The sequence below is a fragment of the Topomyia yanbarensis genome, chromosome 3, assembly GCF_030247195.1.
Source record: "Topomyia yanbarensis strain Yona2022 chromosome 3, ASM3024719v1, whole genome shotgun sequence".
In the NCBI taxonomy this organism is placed as follows: domain Eukaryota; kingdom Metazoa; phylum Arthropoda; class Insecta; order Diptera; family Culicidae; genus Topomyia; species Topomyia yanbarensis.
Genome location: NC_080672.1, coordinates 83,312,738 through 83,330,399, shown reverse-complemented (window position 1 = coordinate 83,330,399; position 17,662 = coordinate 83,312,738). Strand labels below are relative to the sequence as shown.

At 34.9% G+C, this 17,662-nt stretch overlaps 1 protein-coding gene across 2 annotated transcripts in view; it reads right to left on the bottom strand.

The window, feature by feature from the left end:
- The window catches only part of LOC131693876 (huntingtin-interacting protein 1), a 98,135-nt gene extending 92,452 nt beyond the window's left edge, over positions 1-5,683 (bottom strand). The window contains exon 1 of one of the 2 annotated variants that reach the window (XM_058982129.1): positions 5,546-5,683. The gene's annotated coding sequence lies outside the window, so the exon portion shown is untranslated. Of the gene's footprint in view, positions 1-4,375; positions 4,987-5,545 lie in introns of those variants that run through there. The other variant, XM_058982128.1, reaches the window with a different exon arrangement.
- Positions 5,684-17,662: the final 11,979 nt, after the last annotated feature.

The following is a 17,662-nucleotide window of genomic DNA, read 5'->3' as shown; positions in this document are numbered from 1 at the left end:
ACAGAAATATTAAGATTAATGTGCCACGACCACGAAGTGAAAAACGAAGAGGGGTGGCGGGGAGGGGAGGGGGTGGCGTTTGAGTAATGATAAATGATGGTTAGTGTCGTAGCATTATTTTTATATTTTAGGCGATACAGGTATACCTCGATTTAACATACATTTTCTGATTCAATTGAGTACGTTAAATCGAATTTTATGCAAAATCGAAACACAAGAGAAATATTTGTTTTCGAATAGAATTTTTTTTTATTCATCACACGAAATATTTACGAGGATATTACTGATTGTATCCACCTAACAGTGACATAGAAGCCACATATTCACAATTAAACAATCAGATTGCTCTTCTGAACATAAACAACATATTTATCTTAACCTTGCCAAGTATTCGACAATTCTAACAGATATTCATTTCATAAAGTTCGCCGCAAAATTTTCTCAGCATTCAGGATAACTTATAAAAATAGTGTTAGTAGCAGTACAGTATTAGTTAATTTTTTCGCACGAGATTTTTTCTAACATCAACAAAGTTGGATTAACCATTGTGTGCATGAAGAGCACAATGCCTAACTTTAGTAAGTAAGAAAAACATAAAAAAACCATAAAACTATTATCAGGAAATAGCTTGAACCACAAATTATTTCATTCATTCATTTTGTTGTGCGGTATCAAAATAAGAATGTTTTTGTATCTCAGAATCTTAACCATAATCAAGCCAAAAAACGAAAATAAATTATGTTTCTTTAAGCATTGGAAGTGGATCATAGAATAAAATTGATATTAATTCTTAACATTTCGTTTTAGTAACATAGACAGTAAAAAAATTAAAAAAAAATATTGCATGTATGTTAAATCGAGGTAAAAATTACGTTAAATCGAAATATGTTATGTTAAATCGTGAGTATGTTAAATCGAGGTATACCTGTATTTTGATTGTTTACATACTTATTATAAATGATGCAACTGATAGGTAATTTTTGCGCTATATATAGGGTAAGGTGGGGCAAATCCGACCTAGTGGCTGTAAAATGCTCATTTTACATCGGATCAAGTCGTTTTAGACTTCTGGGCAACTTTCTATGTATTGCATTTTATTCGAACCTTGGGAAAATTTCAAGATGCAAGCGTTTTACGAATACGTTCATTTTTGCTGTTTTCAAAAATGGTGGGGTAAACCCGACCGCCTATGTTTTTGGGTTATTTAGTACAGATATTACCCAAATTTTATGGGTTTTCAATGATAAATCAATGAATGTTATGTTATTGAATTGTAACATGAATAACATGGAATTCAATGTCAATCTTGGAATGTCAAAATCACGAGCACGTAACACGTAAAGATATTCCCATTTTTATCGGAGCAATTGCTCGACGAATACTATATTCATTACATTTTTGTGTCTTTCGTTTGTAATTATGAACCATTGTGCAAAAAATAATAAATAATTACAATAAAAATATATTTCAATTTGATAAATGAACAGTTTCATACTAAAAAACGTGTCTGATTTACCCCACTATTTAGAGGTCGGATTTGCCCCACCGCGTCATTTTTCATTACGATGCAATTAAAAAAAAATTGAGAAAAGTTGGACTAAATTCATCTATGCACTTTGTAGAACTTTAATCAAAGAATTCATTTTTTATACAATCACTTTGACAATCAGAAATTTATTGTAGTCAATGATGCACAAAAATCAAATCAAAAGTTGTAAAAACACACTTATTGTCGTTTGAGCATCTCAATGTAGACTAATAAAATGCTGTCATACCACCATTATGATTATTTTCGATGCTCTACACGACAACAATGACAACAATTCCCGAAGTGCTTCCGACTTTCGATAACAGAGAGGCGTCGGGTTTACCCAACGGTCGGATTTACCCACCTTACCCTACCATTCAACATCTACCTCACGGCTGAACGCAACGTTTAATCCAAGTGGTAAATATATCAACTTTGTAAAAGATTTCATTTTGAAGTGAACTATTGTACAAAGCGTGACCAAATTGCTTGGTTTGAAAGTTGTTTGCTTAAAACATGTCCTATTTTGACAAAATCTCAGAAAATAAGCAAAAAAAACAAAAATAATAGTGTCAAATTGTTACGTTTTGCTTTCCATTTAAAGCTAGTTTTGTTAAGATCGGTTCAGCCGTTGCAGAGATAAATACATGACATTAGTGCATATACATACACACATACACACATTCAGATATTGTCCCAATTAGTCGATCTGAGTCGATTTGTGTATGAGACCTGGCTCTCAGGGCATCGGAAAAAGTTTTCAAAGTTTGGGCGAATCTTATACATACATTTCTTTTGTAAGGAATGTAAAAATAAAATTATTTTGCATCGAGAATTTTAGACACATCCATTTTGTGCGCGATGCACATACTCATATATTTCGAGTGGGTGATTTCCTCGGTTATACTGAGTGGGTGATACTACATATACTACCCACGTGATCAGTCGGGCCGGACGGACACGAAATAAACAAATATTATGCCAGCCAAAATAAACGTCCATCAATGTGTGCAGATACATAACACGGTGCTACAGTGATTTTGTACTTTTCAAGAGACCTAGTATAGGTTGTAGATCTAATCAAATACTATAAGAAAAATATTGCATAACCTCAAAATCTTGATTTTTAGCAAAAAAACAATTTTTCGAAACTTTCGGTACTAAACAAATTTTTGCGTTATCATTTTTCAACCGATTTTAAATTTTTTGAGTGTTGTGAAAAGAAGAAGAAATGACCTTTCCAATGGTATGCTATGTTGTGTTCTTTTGTTAAAAGTGTTATGCGGTTTTGGGACAACAATATGAAAGTTACCATTATTTTACTATTTTTTTTATTAAAAGTATACAAATTGCTCAACATTTTTATTGGAAAACGTCTTTGTTTTGATAATAATTTAAGAAGAGCATTTTATTTTGCATCCAATGATCTGTTTTCAGTTGAAAAATGGCTGAGTTATTAATTTTTTTCAAAATTAGAAACCTCCTCGCTTGAACTCTTAAGGGGTTAGCGAGGTATTGTCTCGTACTATAAGATGCTATAATTATATCTTCCGTTATTTTATCCAATTTCATGTTCAAAGTCAATCGTGCAAAAAAGTTTTTTTTAAATTTTATATGAGACCGTCCCCTTAAAAGTTCATGCGAGCAAGTTTCTAATCTGGAAAAAAATAATAAATCAGCCATTTTTTAAACGATTTTGATCAAAAATAGATCATTGGATGCGAAATTAAATGTTATTATTAAATTTTTGTTAAAACATAGACAATTTCTAATAAAAGGGTTGAGCAATTTTCAAATTTTCCATGAAAAAAATAGCAAAATAATTGCAATTTTCATATTGTTGTCCAAAAATCGTATAGCACTTTTAACAAAAGAACGTAACATAGCATATCGTTAGAAAGGTCATTTCTTCTTCTTTCAACAACACTTGAAAAAATTTGAAATCGGTCGAAAAATAACCGTGCAAATTTTTTTTTAGCGCCGTAAGTTCTGAAAAATCATTTTTTTGCTGATTTATAGATTTTGAGGGTATATTAAATTGATCAAACGTGCTTTTGTGTTGTATTTGACCAGACATAAAATCTTTGCTATTTCACTTTAAAAGTACATTCAATTATTTTTATTTTGTAGTACCGTGCAATCATCAATCATGAGACAGTTTTATAATACCTCCAATTAAATCGAAGAAAAAGTAACAAAAAATATGTTTTATTTTGCAGTTGAGCGATTTTTAAAAATTATAGTAGATTAAGCACAAAATCACGGAATAAGTGCGCATCAGGTAGCAAGCTACAAAGGTGCACTTTTTACATTTTCATGAAGTTCAGCTTTAAAGTGTGTTCTCGTTTACTACCACTTCCCCTACACTAGTCGATGTGGCATACGGGTTTCGCTATCGACGAGTGCCCGAGAATGGATCGTCGCGGTCGCCGCTGATGCGAGAATGGATGCATGCATAAGCAAGCATATTTAATATTGTACATGTATGTAGAAAGCAAAGCTGCGATAAAACTGTGATTCTTTCAAGCGCAAATGCTAACCGGAAGCCGGTTAACATGAGACACTCTCTATTTTTTCATCCTACCCTCTCATACTAATGCGATTAAACTGCAGGAGGTATGAGCAAATGAAAAACCGTTCGGAGGAATGGTTGACTGTTTCCTGGTTATTTTGAAATTATTGTTCACGAAATCAATTGTTATGAAAATGGAGATGCTATTGACCTTTAGAAACAACAAGCATTCATAGTGACATTGTTAGCGGTTTCACTCGTTTCAATATTGTGAGGTGCATTGTAAGAAAAGTTCCCTTATTCCAAAGAATTCCGAAAAAATGCAAATTTCATACCATATTCTTGATCAGGTGCTCATGCTCAGTATCCACATTGTTTTTCTTGCTCTGCAGTCTTCGCGGCAGAGAAATCGAAGCCATGTTGGACGCTTTAGATATAATTATTCACACAAATTAAATTAACACTTCACTATTCACCACTCGAAAATTCCACCAAACCCAGTTAAAGGCTAAGAAACATTTCAACACACGGACTAAACTGTTCCACGAAGTTTGACCTAGTCCTGAAGCATACTGTCACAACACACCGACCTACTTCTAACCCGCGGACGAATGTACGACTTGAGACCACGCAAAAAGAGGCGTGCGCCTTCCACAAAAAAAACAACATCCACGAATTACCAATCTATACAACTATGCATATACATATCTCGTTAACCCGTTCGTCTATCCCCAGAATGGCAATCTTCGCAATAATCGTTCAATTCACACCAACACAGAGTGGCCGAAAAGTATGCAATCTCTTCCCGGCTAGAACGACGGACTGGTTCTCATCCGCTCTTCTCACACCGATGCATCGTACACGGAACCACGTTATGCTACAGACCCTTTTGCTACAGTCCGATCAGACCCATCACGTCCAGCACGTTCGTACGCTACGAGTAGACTGGCGGTTTGCTTCTACTGCCAGTCTGTACCCAAGGCCCACGCTGTGGACTACGGTCGGTCGGAGTGGCGAAATGTGTGAATGAAATCCCATTACTCGTTCCAGTACAGAATAGGAGAATGCATGCTGCTCAGTGCAGTGCAGTGAGAAAGTGCATCCTACGAATGTGAATGGTTTTAAAAACAGTTCTCTCTCTCACACTCTCGTAACTGTGAACTAACACCACGAAAGAACCAATCTGCGTTCATCGGTGAATCATAAAACGTAAGAGGGATCGCCTTTGCGTAGGTATTTCAGTAAACATACTTATTCCATATTCGGGGGCCGACAATCTAGATTTTTGCATTGGAAATTGCGTCTCCATGAAGGGACATGCAATTGTAGAATAACTTTACCACCATTTGGTCTAGCAAAACAAAAGCGACACAACGGGATTCGTCAGTTGGTATTTGTAAACAACCCGAGTGTCATTAATTGGTAGAGGGCCACACCAGGGTTTCCTCTGATGGGCGATATTTTTCAGGTCACTGTATTGGGTCATATTCCTTGTTATTACTTACGATTCCATACACTTTTGATAGATAATGATCTGTTTTGGACACTTCACAATCAAAGGTAATAAACTCTACGATTTTGCAAACACTATTTTACGATAAAAAGAAACTAAACTCTATGCGATTCCAGTGCGTATCGAACTAATACTAGTATGTGGAATCTGGAACATTTCTCGGCTCCGTCGACAGACGACCCTCTGGCGGACAACGAGAGCAACTGGTATCAAAACAGTTCTCTTTATCTCTCTCAACATATTCGTTTTAACGCGGTTAGGTGTGGAGTAGTTATAGGCCGTAACCGTGGGATGGAGCGATTTGGGATCATACAACACATGACCTCGTTTAATAAATTTTTTAAAATCAATTCTAAATCCTCTCGCGCTAAAATGTACTGTTCATATAAGCCATAGAAGCGCCAGAATTTCACTTATCTGCTGATCAAAAACTAAAAATTTAAAATGCGTTGTAAGTGTGTACTATCAAATATGAACCGCTACAGAGTTACTGGAGTTTTTGTTCTGAAAATAACTTATTAAAAATACCTCTAACTCAAAAGGTATACTTTGTATTCTCATTCGAATAGGTCCATTTGGAAGCTAAGGAAATTTTCAACTAAACAAAGCCCTAATATCTTTCAATTAATGGGATTAAGTAACCGTTTAGTAGTGAAGAATACAAAACTTAGTGTTTGCGATTAGATTTTTGCTAATTTTCTCAAAATAATGAATTATAAAAATAACAACCCAAGGAACAATTTCTGCTGAAAAAACGTATATGCAAGATATTTTAATCAGCTTATGCTGATTAGCTGCGTTTTAAAATATTCAAGCTACTGCTCTTCAATGCTTAACCAGTTGAAATTGGAGAATTTATTCAGCATTTGCTGATTAGTGCTGTTGTAACAGCGTTTCTTCAGTCGCAGTTCTGTGTGGCTCATAACATTAGTTCAACTGTTTCTGATTAAGTAAGCTGAAAACAGGCTTTTTCCACACGCAAACAAAACTTGTTCAGTACCTTGTTCAGCTTTTACAAGGAGTTGCTGATTAAATCAGTTTAAGCTGCAATTATTTAGTAATTGTTCAGCTTGTTGTAAAGCGCTTGAAAAGCTAATGGTAAAAATATTTTTTTCACCAACAATTGTCGGCATTTTTTTCAATTAATTTAATCTTCTTTCCATTCGTAATTACTGGTTAACGGAGCTTAGGCCCCCAAAGTCAATCAGCATCACAAAACCTTACCTTCCAAGATGAAATTTTGCGAATCCATTTCCTTTTTCCAGCATTTGGATTCGAACCCAGGTACATTGTGTTACTACATTCGTCGCTCTTCCATCTAAGCCATATCGCCTTTCTACTAGCACATGAAAAATTGGTCATCATACCAATCAAGTAAGTATTCATATAGTCATAATTTAATAGCTGAATTGCGGCAACATTGATATTTTTAATCAGCGTTGTGTTAATGGCAGTTCAAAACCGGCGCTGATCAACTGCTTTATAAGAGCCTCAAATACGTATATTCAAACAGGGGGTGCAACCTTAGAACAGGAGGTGCAACCTTACACCTCGGATGGTAACGTCATTTATCTCGATAATTTTTTTCATCACAACGGAGCATTTTTTTCAAAACCTCGAATCATTTGGCATTAAAAGTCGTGATTTTATTCATCTACTGTGCTGCTGAGTTTTTTTTTTATTTCGAACAGCTGCTGAAAGTTAATAAAATGAGCCAGTGTTATATCCACGATAAGGTAAGTGGATTGTTCTCAAAAATTTATGAATTTGCAGCCCAAATCGGATTTTGAATTAAGCATATAACAAAACGCAGTGCATGTTGGTTACAGGGGTTACAGGTGCTGCAAACTATGTTTGTTCAGCGACTGTGATCTGTGGATATTTCTAGCGAAATAATGTTTTATTTGACGTTAAACATATGCTCGTTTTGGTACTGAATCAATAACTATTACTATAAATTGCACGATTAGCACTGTATTTTTTAACACTAGTTACTATAATGTCCCCTTGCGGTATGTTATCTGCATTTCAGACACCGGTCACTTTTTCTGCATTGTGCAAACCATGAAGCGAGTCGACCGGTTCTTTCAATAGTTCCACATCAATGGATCGATGGAAAATATCTATTATGGCCACCAAAGCGGTTGGAATTACTTATAAGAGATCCATCATCGAAACCATCTCCAAATTTGAACAGATTAAAATGCGAAGTAAAACGAAAATATATCCCCATCTTTGACGAAGCTGAAACTGAGGCAGGCGGGTCACACTACCGATACATCAGATGTACAGCTGATCCCACCTACAAAGAAGGTGAAGACCAAAGCGCGCCGCAAACTAGCGAGCATTGATTTAAACCACCTATTTGAGAACATTTGCATGATAACACTTTTACAGTTCAGGTTCACTCATACTGGTCCTGAAACAAGACTGCGAATCTACTCAGTAAGTTCAGCCGAAAATGATGCTGTTGGCTAGTTCTAGTTAGTATTCCGGTTCCGGTAATGAACGATTCTAATTAGAATCATCGGTTGTGTCACAGGTGTCGGAATACTAACTGGAATCAGCTAGAATTCTGGCTCATTGTCCGGCTGAGCTATACTGGGTAGAATTCCTTTTACAAAAACATCAAGCGATTTTTCGATTTTTAATACGAGCCAGAGTATCGCTGGCAATGTTTACAAAGTGCATATGACAATTTTCAGCATGTTATTTAGCACGTATCAATTGAACAGAAGTGATCAGTTCTGCTGAATGCAGTTTAATTCAGTATGTAGTTCAGAAAAAAATAGCATGCTGAACAGTATATTTTTGATTGATGGGACTAACATTTTTTCAGAGTCTTATCAGCAATTTTATAGCATTTGTATTGAGATACCTAAAGCAGGTAGAAAAACATTTATTCAGCATATTGTTCAGGTATAACATATAATTTGAATAGCCGTGCTACAACTAGCCATAAGCACGTTTATTTTGCCGATATTTCAACACATTTAATGATTTTGAATAACAGTGTTTTAATTTACTGATAAAACTAGTGTTCATAACATAGTTCAGCAATACTGTTTATTCAGCATAGGTTGCTTTTATTAGGCATTTATTCAGTAAATAGTCTTACAGTTGTTTCCAAATTGTTTCTTGGGAATACCCATTATACAAAAGTTGTGTTTCGGAACGAGCCGTAATTTTTTCTTTATTCCTCACCTTCTCGTTTTTTGTCAATTCGTTATTAAACTTTTTGTAGTCGACTTGTAAGTACTTGGAAGGCTCTAGTCGTAAAAAAATGCTTCATGTGCATATTCCTAAGGATTAGTTGGAAAGCTGAGAACATTTCCTACAGAGTTATGTACAAATGTCTTTTAGTTAAGAATACTAAGCGACGTTTTACCAGGGCCTTGCCTCTAACATTTATTTTTTGGTCCATTATGGATTCGCCAATAAGTAACTCACGGTCCCTCGAAATGTCAAACCCAACGACGACGTTTTACTAGCGTCAAATGCACGAGCACTCATTTTTTCTATCGACGAAATGTATCTTAGTTACAACAACTAAATAGTATCTAAGGAAAATAGAAATAACAGAGCATGAAATACAAATCCTCAAATAAGGCATGCCACCTTGCAGCTCTAGGTTTTGTGATATGATCGAAATGGAAGTATTCTCGTAACGAGGCAAGTATTTGGACAAAAAACAGGTTTTAGGATAAAATAAAACGTTTCTGTTGCAACTATATATACAAAGAATATTTTTAGAAAATGGAAAAATACCAGATGTCAGCTGAATAAAGTCAAGTTTTGCTATATCGCTGGAAAATATAGAGCCCTACATGATTTTTTCAGATTCAAAGGAAAATGATAACAGTAGTTGGATATTTTGGGTTCGTGTTTTTACAATGTCTGAAGTTTTCAAAGTGTTTAAGGAGGAATCAGTTCACGATTAAATTCAATATATAAAACATACCAACAGTATGAATCGATCTTATGAAAAAACGATTGTTTCACAAAGACACGTTTGGGTATTTGACTACATTATGTATCTGAGGCAGCAATTTGATATACATTATTACATACGATATTATTATATACTATATTGGATCTGTTCTTTATTTGCTAGATGCTATCAGAAATAATTTAAATACGACGCTGCACACTGACAAAATATTTAACAATTCGATTCAAAAAGAAATGCCTGCTCACGAATACGTGGGTATTATATTACTTCCGCATCTAACAAGAGTTGTGCGCATAATTGCTTGAATAAGGTGATGTATTGATTTGGTACCACATTGAGACATTCTGACCGAAGCAACAATGTCACCCACGGATATTCGTCGTATCGGCCTGATGTAACACGATAAACCGTTCGGTGTGAACTAAACGAAGCGTCATGGAACCTTTTACGATATAAATATGCACCACTCATTCCGGAACCGGTTCAGATTTCTGAATGGAGTCAGTATGGATTCCAACTCAAATGCAACAACCGATTCCGACTCAATCGGTTTCAGAATCGGTTGTTGAATTTGAGTTGGAATCCATACTGGCTCTATTCAGGATTCCGAATCAAATTCCAAATGGTTTGACCGGGTAGTATCATGTAGATTCTCAGCGCGATTGAATTTTATTTTGATATCATTGCTGAGAAACTATGGACAGTACCAACTGAGTTGAAGGGGAGACCTTCGTACTTTGGCGTGACTAGCTTCACGTTGACGCCGGTTCACAAATCAGATAAAATTTTCTCGATGGGTTGATAGATAACGCTATCTGAAATGATAGATGGTAATTTATAATTAAAATAAAAAAACGCATGCGTACCGTACTTAGTCCTCATTGTCAACTTGCGATTGATATCTCGCACACCATACAAGTGGAGTCTTTCCCAAAAGATCGTCTGGTGTAAACCTTATTTACGTTTTCTGCGACAAAACCGAATCCATTACATTCCTCAATCCCTTCGTATACATAGGACAATATTAAAGATTATTTAGGATAATGTTAGAGAATAAAATAATTATATTTAGAGAATAAAATAATTATATTTACAGATAGACCTGCTCGAAAAACGAAGGAGGAACACTACAGGTGCTTTTCGAGCACAATTTTTCACAACACATAACTTTCCATTTTTAACCATAGCAACTTGCACTATTTGTTTGCCTGTTGTTAGGTTGCGTTATTTTCTGTTTTTAAGTACACTCGAAAAGAAACCAAACTGGGGCGCCATCCGGTGGTGAGTGGAGTCAATTCTGAAGGGACCGAAGTAACTCATTTGAAAAGTGTAAAATAAGCCACATATTTTTGAGACATTCTTCGTTCGATTCACGTCTTTATTATTTGGCTTTTACTACTAAGGAAGTCTAAAATTAGTGCTTATCGGAGAGTTTTTTTTCTGTAATTATTGATTAAAAAATGTATAATTACTAATTTTTCATTTAATGCCTCTTAACATTCTCTATAACTGGTTCTTTGACATTCTCTTCTTCTCTCTTATTGTTTCGCTGCAATTTGATAGTAAACGCCAAATGACGCCCCCACAATTGCAGTAGGCACGAAATCATTGTATTTGCATATACAAAGGTGTCCTTAAAATGATTTTGCGTCGAAACGAAAGGATATATCGATATGGAGTCAACGAATGAATTGTAGAACTTGCTGAGATGCATTATATCGATGATAATAATGATGATGTTTGTTATTTGTCTTTTATAGAAAATTTTATTAGTATATTGTTTTTTGTAAAATTTTCTTAGCTTTTCAATGAAAACACAACAATTAGAAAATAAGAAAAAAAATTCTAGTTCAATAACCCAAACACAAGGAAACAACCCAAGTAACCAATAAGCATTATAACGTAGCCTAATATCTGCATTAGATCCACATATAAAGCTGTCCTAAAAAGCCGTAAAGCCCTAAATACTTATTTAATGCCGATATTATGCCAGAAAAGGCGAAATATAGTGCTATTACTGTGCGAAGATTGACAGCTCGTTTCTGCAGTACTAATGCTATTATATAGCAAAAGCGCACAAATGTCAAATTTGAAAGCCTTATATTGGCACTACTAATGCTATTAAAAAGCTTCAGTTGGTTGTCATTGTCCGCCATGTTTTTAAAACCATTTCTTATGTTTTCTTTCGGTATGATGAGCAAAAAGGAAAAATTTTAAAATAAAATATTCTGTTTAAAACCGTAATTGACTCTGTTCTAATGCATTGTAATGAATATCCTTAATGGGTTTTCGTTCTCACATGATATGAATGTTTACGAAAATTACCTTTAGTAAGACTCGAACTGAGGTACCTTGCCTCGTCCTTCACGGTAAGTGCGCTGCGTTTGCTTCCTGGACTATATTGCATATGTTCGATTGGAATGAAATATGCCGAATATAACCTTCAAGAAGAGTTGCATAACAAATAAACCCACATCATTACAATAGCATTATGTCAGCTTTTTATATGCTCTATAATGGCATTAAATGCACTTGTAAAGCTTACATGCCTTAAAGATCCTTGAAGCATGTACGCGTTATATCAGCTTTATATACGCATATAAAGCAAGCTATAATGCTATATGTCGGCTGTGCAGTTATGCATTATTGATGCTAATAAAGGGCTTTATTGCGTTGTTAATGCTGTAATGGAGTTTCAATGCAACATTAGTGCAAATGTATAGCCAATATAGTGCAATGGCTTAATGCTTATGGTTACTTGGGAAGTAGAGTGTATCGCACCAAAGAACGAATCATGAAGCTTTTTCAGACGAATAATCTGAATTATTAAAATGATGATATTAACTATTTGAATTTTCGAGAAATGAACAAAAACTCTAACTTTTAAATACTATTAGTTACTTAAAGTAATCAACTGTAAGATAAAAGAACACCATTTATTCGAAAATTTTCTCTCCCCATTCCAATGAAACTAAAGGATTCGAAATACTATGCAGGGGAAACCAAGGTGAGTTAAAACTAGAGGTTCGCGCCGCGCCGCGCCGACGATTGCAGGTAAAAATAGTAAGCACGCCGGCGTGGCGCCGGCGCACACCTCTAGTTGAAATAGAGGAGAGTTCAAACAATTCCCATTTATTACAAAACCATACTTTTAGGTATTTTGCAAAAAATTCATATTGACATATACGAAAGATATAAAATAAAAGTACTTTGGCCAGACTTCTGACGGCATGGTATCGCTAGCAATTTTGCGTTGTTTGAACTTTCCTCTGTTTCAACTCTTCTCGGTTTCCCCTATACTTTTCGAGTTAGAAGTAGTTTAAGATGAACAAGTTAGTCACAGGAAAAGTTGAATAACTCTGTAACGATTATGATTTGATGGTATGTGTAGGAAGATTTTTATCTCTACATGTGATCCCCTATCACCCTCGAAAGATTCTTAACCATGAACCAAACACCTTGTATATCTGAGGATTCCATACTACTTATAATTCAAAAAGTTCATATTTTTAATGAGATTTATGGAGCCAAACTCCAAGATTTTTTATCATTTTTTCCAAATATCTCATTTTTATAATTTTAAACGATGAAAAGATACCAGATTTTACGGGCGAATGACCATTTGGTTGAAGCCCTCAATAAACAATTACAATTATAATGCCAGATTTTTCTACTATTTGGTTCAGTCTGATGTGTATGATTATGATATATTTACCATAAGCATTAAACGCTTTCTATTGATTAGATAGATTGCTGAATACAACAGTTATAAAAAATTGGCGATTTTGGGGTTGGTCACATCTCTGTCGATTTTACCATTTTGACATTATATCTGAAGACAGGTAAACTCATACTATGTATTATACTATTTAGCTGGTTACTGTAACACTTGAACCCAGCGCACAGTGGGAAAAATGGGCCCAAAACGCAACTTTTCTCAAGAGCTTGATAGAAAGCTAATTGTTGTTATCCAAAATGCATCTATGCTATATTTCACCCTAAGGAGAAAAATGTATACTTCTTATGTAAAAATGTCTGGGGAATCGATAGCAGGCATCAAAAGTGACCGTAAAGTACGCTCTCATGCTCGTTTTGCCCTAATTCCCCTTTTTGTTAGTGTCTATTTTTATTACTGGCTATATAATATGGAAGAATACTGAATGCGGGGAAGCATAGTTATGGCGGTTTCATGCAAAAAAGACCAAAGTTTCTAAGGAAGATAGTACGATAGTCTACATAAAACGTTTTAATCCGTTTTATTCCAATTCTTCCTAAATATTGATTTTTTAGCTTTCCTCTGTTTCACATCTCGGAAGAAGGTTTAACGCCGCTGATGAAAAGTAGTGTTCCTTATACAAAAAAGACCAAGGAAACGAGAGAAGATAGATAGACACGGAACGAGCGAACCTGTTTTACCCCAATTATTCTTAAACTCAAAAGTGAAATTAAACATGGCAATATATTTCTGAAAGAATCTGAAATATGTGAACCCGTTTTACCGTGTTTTCTTTTTATAATTCATGATTGAAAACCAAGTTTAACATTTGGGAAAGAGGTCGAATTTGGCTCATCCAAAGCAGTTATTTTTATGAAAAAAGTCCGGTGAATCAATTGAATATAGTAAATATATAAAAATAATATAGAAAGGCCGCACTGAAGACGCTGAATCCCTCTGGTTAAAGACTCGCCATCTCTATCTTATTCTTATGATTTATCAGCAAGTGTCATTCCAATCGAGCACGAGACCTGTCAAAAGCCCTCATTCCGATGAAAATCGCTTCGAATCCTTCTGGAACGAGGGCCATTGACAGGTCTCATGCTCGATTGGAATGACACTTACTGATAAATAATAAGAATAAGATAGAGATGGCGAGTCTTTACAGATAAATGGTAAACAAACGATTGACGTGTCGAGTCTTTATCCAGAGGGATTCAACGTCGTTAGACCGCACGAAACTTGTGTATCCGCTTTACCACAATTCTTCTCATAACTCAAGTGTGAGGTTAGATTTAGCCCTTTATTTCAGAAAGAGGCTGAATGCGACTGATCAAATGTAGTAATTTATAAAAAAGTACGGAAAATCGAGGAGGAACTTAGGGTAAAACGAATACACATGTGTCGTCGGACGTTCTAGCTATCTGAGCTATTTAACATACAAGATTACTTTTTATCAGGCGCTTTCGGCTTCATACTGAAATATGGGGTAAGTATAATTTTACACCTGTATAAGGGAAAGGATTGCGGTAAAACGGGTAAAAATGATTCGTGTGGTCATTCAAAGGATTTTTAATCGATTCCCTGAACTGTTTTACATAAGAAAAACTATTTTGGTGAGCCGCTTTCAGCCTCTTTCCATAATGATCACACATACATCGTGTGAAGAATTGGGGTAAAACGGATATACACGTTTTCTGCGGTCATTCTAACCTTCTTTCTTCGATTTTCGGAATTTTTTACATAAGAATTGCTATTTTTCATCAGCCGCCTTCAGCCTTTTTCCGAGAAGCACAGCCAGGTTTAACTTCCCGCCTGAGTTAGGAAAAGACGTGGGGTAAAACGTGTACACACGTTTCGAACGGTTAATCTAACTATCTTTAATATACTCCCCTGAATTATACAATAATTATTACTTTTGATCAGCCGCTTTCAGCCTCTTTCTGAAATGTTGAGTAAGGTATAATTCCACACTATTGTATTATTTGAAGAATTGGGGTAAAACGGATACGAACGTTTCGTGCGGCCATTCTTACTATTTTTGATACATTCCCCAGATCTTTATACATAAAAATTACTACTTTTCATCAGCCTATTTCCGTCAAGCACAGCCAGGTTTAACTTCACAAATGATTTATGGGAGGAATTTAGGGGTAAAACGGGTACACATCCCAACAAACATTTCGCGGTTTTATAAACGTTTTAATAGTTGCTTTATTCAGCTCTAACTGAACATTGGAAATATACGTGTAATCATATGTCGTTTATTCCACCCTTAAGCATCTGGATTTGAAGAATTTATTCAGCTTGTCTCTGATTAAGACAAATTTAAGAACAATTTTTCAGCATGTATACAGCCTGAAGAAAACCACAGTTTAGCTTTATCAATAAACCTTTTCGTTATCGCTATTCAGCTGAGAGAATTATCATTGGAAAATAATTAAAAAAAGATATTTATTTCAAGTTACATACGCCATCAATCTCGTTGGAAGCCATCTTCTTTTATTTGTGTTACGTTACAGGTAGGCAAAAATGCATTACCTTGTTGGATATCATATGACGTACCTGGGATTCGAACCCGCAACCTGTTGAATACTAAGCACTTACCTTACTGTCTGTACCAATCTTGCATACATCGAATGCTTAAGATTTCACCGATATAGCGACAAGTCTAGGCTGCTGTATAGAGTCTGTACAAAGGCTACAGTAGCCTTTTATAGGTTTGAGTGAACCTAGTTGGCCTGGGTTCGAATCCCAACCTACGATAATTTTTTTATTTTAATTTTTTTTATTTAATAATTTTTAGAACATTCGGGAATTTTAAATTAGACAATTTACTAATTTCAAAAACTGAAGATTGTAGACGTTTTTGTATCCAAGGTGAGGACTTAAGGTAGTCACAAAACATTTAGATAAGTAAAAATGAGTGTCATATGAAAGTGGTGGTAAACGAATAATGGATTGAAGCCATTTATAATTCTAAGGTGGCAATCTCCTCGATTTATTTACCACTCCCTACCAAATGATTTTCTTTCCATCGTGATTTTTTTTTGGTAAGCGGAAGTCGCTGTTCGAATTCAATAGTTTATTTATTTATATCAATTAAGTTCGCCTGCGTGAATAACCATTGTACCTTTGTTTGCAAGTCGCTGGGTAGAAAAAATCATGGTAGCAATGCTGGTGTCCAAAAATTTACAGCAACATTGGAACAAAAAGTTTCTCTTGTGTTCAATATGATAATATTCATGTTTCACAAGTAAACAGACCGTTTCGAAAATAATTTTAATTTAATAAACAAGGGCGCGTGTGAGTTGGTAAGCTTGTACATTGAAAAACTTAAATCGTTGGTTTCACGTGCTGAAAACCTAGAAAATACACTGATTTCTCGCTTGCAAGATTTTTGAGTACAGTTGTCATCAATGTAATATACGTATGTTATTCCAGGGACTCTATAGTCCATAGACAGGCACTTACTTCGAAAACCAAAATGAATTGTTTTCAATTTCATACAAAAGGTTTCTGTACAATACAAAATCCTCTGAGGTATTTTTGAAATTTCTACTAATATTGAGAAATATAATATGATTCTAGAGCTAATTTTAGATAGCAAATTGATGACGCTAAAATTTCCTTAATATTGCCAAAAAGGGTTTTTTTTAATTTTTTGTGAATGAAAAATAATGAATTCGTGAAAAAATAAGGTTAACGAAAAACATTTTCTACAGCTTATTTCTGCCTACAATACGATTGGATATGCACTACACATGTATTTTTTTTGTCGAAATTCAGCAGTTTTGCCAATTCCGCGGAGATTGGAGCTGCTCGGTAAATTCATTTTTCGCTTAGATCTTGGTAAAAGCTACAATTGTTTGCTGGGAATCAGCAAACAAACGACACTTTTCCGAGATATCAGTATAAAAATTTACTTCTTACTCGGATGTGCGGGGATTTGGCTGAGTTCAACTAAGTGTGTATGTATATGCAAGTCATCGGTGAGAATTTTTTTTAGGTTTGCTAATTCATCGTACTAACTTGATAGTTTCTTTTTGTTAGCAATGACATTTTTTGAGGATGAAATTAAAATTGTAAATTAACTGCATAAAAATATAAAAAAACTGTATAAATGTTACAAGAGCAAACCGTTGAAACAACAAATAGAATAAGTAAAAGTAAAAAAAGAAATAATGTGCGTTTATTGGGACTCGAACCCAGGTCGGTTGCTATTCGTCATGGTTTGCTAATAGTGCCAATTTTTGTAGTAGGTACAATTACCTTTGTTAAACACATAATTCAGTTAAAAGTCTAAGGTGGTAAAACGGCAAATGTAAAGGTAGAAACAACATTTTGAAGACATGTAGTGCAGCTTAATGATTAAAGGTAATACTATGGGTAACAGCATCATTTATTCAACTCTTAATTCAGTCTAATTAAGATGGTTGAAT